Source organism: Ailuropoda melanoleuca, chromosome 4 (assembly GCF_002007445.2).
Source record: "Ailuropoda melanoleuca isolate Jingjing chromosome 4, ASM200744v2, whole genome shotgun sequence".
Lineage (NCBI taxonomy): Eukaryota > Metazoa > Chordata > Mammalia > Carnivora > Ursidae > Ailuropoda > Ailuropoda melanoleuca.
In genome coordinates, this window is record NC_048221.1 from 46,993,548 (window position 1) to 46,998,372 (window position 4,825).

At 40.5% G+C, this 4,825-nt stretch overlaps 1 pseudogene; it reads left to right on the forward strand.

Annotated features, from left to right (window-relative positions):
- The first annotated feature begins 1,269 nt into the window (after window positions 1-1,269).
- LOC100483123 lies at window positions 1,270-2,611 on the forward strand (annotated as a pseudogene).
- The last annotated feature ends 2,214 nt before the right edge of the window (window positions 2,612-4,825 follow it).

The following is a 4,825-nucleotide window of genomic DNA, read 5'->3' on the forward strand; positions in this document are numbered from 1 at the left end:
GGTCAACAGAAGGGAGAATGACCACGAGAGACTATGGACTTTGGGAAACAAACTGAGGGCTTCAGAGGGGAGGGGGGTGGGGGATTGGGATAGGCCAGTGATGGGTATTAAGGAGGGCACATATTGCATGGTGCACTGGGTGTTATATGCAAGTAATGAATCATGGAACACTACATCAAAAACTAAGGAGGTACTGTATGGTGACTAACGTAACATAATTTAAAAAAAAGAATACATTCTAGAAATAAAGAGAGATTTGAAAGCACATCACAACTAAAGAAAAATCAGCATGGTATGTTTAAAACTGGAATACAACCTATTAAAATTATGAGTTTTAAAGATAAGTATATAATTCTTTGAGCATTCCAGCCAAAGGTCAGATAACTTACAAGGGGAAATATCAGGCTGTCCCTAAAGTTCCCTACAATATAGATCATTAGAAAACAGTGGTAGTGTAAATGCACAGTCATCCAGGAAATAGTGTCAGCGAAATGTTATATCTAGACAGATTGTTGAAGAACAAGGGGCACCTGGGTGGCTCAGTCAGTTAAGTGTCTGATTCTTGATCTCAGCTCAGGTCTTGATCTCAGGGTCCTGAGTTGAAGCCCCCTGTTGGGCACCATGCTGGGTGTGGAACCTACTTTAAGAAAACAGCAACAACAAAAACAAGAACAGGCACTTTTGATTATGCCAGTACTATGAGAATTTATTTCTTATAAATCCACCATGGCAAAAAACAATAACAACAAACCAAATAAAGAACAACAAAAACAACAACAAAAAACAGAGGTGAGCATAAAATGCAATTAACTTTAAAACTAAGGAAGGGGGCGCCTGGGTGGCACAGNAGCACAGTGGTTAAGCGTCTGCCTTCAGCTCAGGGTGTAATCCCGGCGTTATGGGATCGAGCCCCACATCAGGCTCCTCCGCTGTGAGCCTGCTTCTTCCTCTCCCACTCCCCCTGCTTGTGTTCCCTCTCTCGCTGGCTGTCTCTATCTCTGTCAAATAAATAAATAAAATCTTTAAAAAAAAACTAAGGAAGGGCTCTTGGAATCACAGTTTCAATACATAATGTGAATAGAATGACAACAAAGAATGTAACTGATAAAATTTGGGAGGGGAATTAGACAGTTATGTAAGAATATCAATTATTTCATCTTTTATAATCAGAAGTTTAAAAATATAATTTGGCAGGTTCTCTTACATCGACCACCTGAGAGTCTTGCTGTAAGAAGCAACAACCTGCTTGGCAACCACAAAGCAGCAACCATGAGTGAATGCATCTCCATACATTTTGGCCAGGCTGGTGTTCACATTGGCAGTGCCTTCTGGGAGCTCTATTGCCTGGAACACGGCATCCAGCCCAATGGTCAGATGCCAAGTGACAAGACTGTTGGTGGAGGTGACTCTTTCAACACCTTCTTCAATGATATCAGTGCCAGCAACCATGTGTCCAGGGCAGTGTTTGTAGACCTGGAACCCACAGTCATTGATGAAGTTTGCACTGGCACCTACTGCCAGCTCTTCCACCCTGAGCAGCTCATCACAGGCAAGGAAGATGCTGTCAGTAACTATGCCCAGGGGCACTACACCATTGTGAAGGAGATCATTGATCTTGTCTTGGGCAGGATTTGGAAACTGACTGACCAGTGTGCAGTTCTTCAAAGTTTCTTGGCTTTCCACAGCTTTGGAGGGGCAACTGGTTCTAGGTTCACTTCCCTGCTGATGAAACGTCTCTGTTGATTATGGCACGAAGTCCAAGCCGGAGTTCTCCATTTACCCAGGCCCCCAGGTTTCCATGCTGTACTTGAGTCCTACAACTCCAGACTCACTACCCACACCACCCTCTAGCACTCTGATTGTGCCTCCATGGTAGACATTCAGGCCATCTCTGACATCTGTGGTAGAAAACTCGATGTTGAACATGCAGCCTACACTAACCTAAATAGGTTGATAGGTCAAATTGTGTTCTCCAACACTGCTTCCCTCAGATTTGATGGAGTTCTGAATGTTCATCTGACAATTCCAGACCAACATGGTCCCCTGTCCCTGCATCCACTTCCCTCTGGCCACATATTCTTCTGTCATCTCCACTGAGAAAGCCTACCATGAATGCTTTCTGTAGCAGAGATCACCAATGCATACTGTGAGCCAGTCAACCAGATGGGGAAATGTGACCGCTGCCATGGTAAATACATGGCTCACTGCCTGTTGTACCATGGTGACGTGGTTCCCAAAGATGTCAGTGCTGCCATTGCCACCATCAAGACCATGCGTACCATCCAGTTTGTGGACTTGTGCTCCACTGGCTTCAGATTGGTATTAATTACCAGCCTCCCACCATGGTACCTGGTGGACACCTTGCCACAGTACAGGGAGCTGTGTACATGCTGACCAATACACCACAGGTGTTTCTGAGGCCTATGCTTGCCTGGACCACAAGTTGGACCTGATGTATCCCAAGTGTGCCTTTGTTCACTGGTGTATGGTTGAGTGTATGGAGGAAGGAGAGTTTTCTGAGGTCTGTGAGGCTGCCCTTGAGAAGGATTATGAGGATGTTGGTGTGGATTCTGTTGAAAGAGAGCGTGAAGATGACGGAGAGGAATATTAAAATTAAAAATGTCATAACAGGGGTGCCTGGGTGGCTCAGTCGGTTAAGCGTCTGCCTTTGGCTTGGGTATTGGCCCCGCGGTCTTGGGATCGAGCCCTAAGTCAGGCTCCCTGCTTGGTGGGGAGTCTGCTTCTCCCTCTGCCCCTCACCCTGCTTGTGCTCTCTCTTTCCCACTCTCTCTGTCTCAAATAAATAAATAAAATCTTTTTTTAAAATGTCATAATGGTTCTGCTTTTACAGGGAAGTTTATTCTGTTGTAAACATTGGAAAGTTGTGCTCTGATCATTTAATTTGTATGTACCAATGTAAACTCTCGTATACAATTACTGACCTATGTTTTAAAACATACTTTCTAACAGACCCAAGCTGTCCATTTCTCTCATGGGTTTGAATAAAGTATTCCCTGTCTTAAAAAAATCACATATAGCTGATAATTAGGACGGTTGGCGTTTGAGTATAGTTTAAGGTGTAGAGTAAGCATTAGAACAACTAATGACTACAGCAATACCTACTAAACTGGTGCTGGAGAAAAGGAATTGGAGATATCAATCCATCATTGTTCCTAGTGTCTACAAAATAGAAGATCAAGCGTACAAAATAATGTTTTAGATATAAAATAAAACATTAAAATGACCCAAAAGAGAAAAGAAAGTTTCTGAAGCATAGTAAGCTACCCAAGTCACGCACAACAAGCCAAAGAAATATCAGAACACAGAAAAAATAAAGCAGTAAAAGAGAAAACATAAAATATGATGCTAGAATCAATATTAATAATATATTTTAATATAAATGGGATACACTTATTGAAAGAAAAGAGTCTCAGACTATATCTCAAAACACAAAGTGGTACTGTATGTGTGTGATAAATCCAAAGCAGAAAGATTAAAAATAGAAGGACTGTAACAGCATATTGAACCCACACATATAAAAAACAAGATTTATGCTTTAATATAGACAAATATAAATCACATTGAATGTGATAAAGAAGGTATTGTAGGCTTAGTCATGTCCCCCAGGAGGACATGTAAGTACTAACGCCGGTACCTGTGAATGTGACTTTACTCATTGGAAATAAGGTCTTTTAGGTGTAATCAAGTTAGGATGAGGGCCTGATGGGTTAGGGTGGACTCTAATCCAATGTCTCGTGTTCCTGTAAGAGAGAAATTTGGACAGAAACACATAGAGGGAAGACAGATATGCGACGATGGAGGGCAGAGATCGGAGTTATGCTGCCACAAACCAAGGGACACAAAAAATTGCCCGCAACCACCGGAGGCTGGAAAGAGGCAAGGAAGCACCCTCTCCTAGGGTCTTCAGAGAAAGGGTGGCTTTGTTGACACCTTGATTTTGGACTTCTAAACTCCCAAACTGAAAGGCAATACACTTATTTTTTTCTAAATGACCACATTTGTGGTACTTTGTTATGGCAGCCCTAACAATACACCAGGGAAACAAAATTCCAATTAATACAATTCATAAACAAAAAAGCACAGTAATGGAAAATCAGACAAAACACATTGATCATAAGAGAGTCAAATATTCACCCCAGGCCATGAAATATCATGTATATGAAAGGTAAATTCACAGATTACTGGCAAATTGAAGTAGATGGCATAGGTGTAACTTAACTCTATCAACATCTATACCCTGAAAGAGAATGCACATAATTTCCCCTGTGCCAATTAAATATTTACTAAAAGAATACATAAAAAATATAAAAATATTACAGACAACTATATATAGCCCCAATGTGACAAAACCAGAAATTAAGATCAAAATTATAAATCCTGCCTGATGACCTGGTAAAACAAATGAGAGAAAGTGAGGGAATGAGAAAAGGAAAAAAAAAGAATAGCTGGCAAAGATATGATAGATGGAGATGAATGAAGAGAAAGAGAGATCTGTGAGCATGTTACCTGAATGTTGGTTTAGCAAAGAAATCAAAGTAAAAATTTCAGGGTATATAAAAAAAAGATAAAATAATAAATAATGGAACATATGACATGCAACTAAATGAGTGATCAGGGAAAAATATATAATCTTGAATATTTACATTGTAAACAGGTGGAATGAAAAATTAATGCTTTGCACATGTAATTCAAAATATAGAATTAATATATGCAAGTATGTCTTCCCCCAAACTCTATATTTGGCCAAATTGGGAAATATTGTAACTTTCCATTGAACTTATGATGAAAACAAGGATGGTGCCTA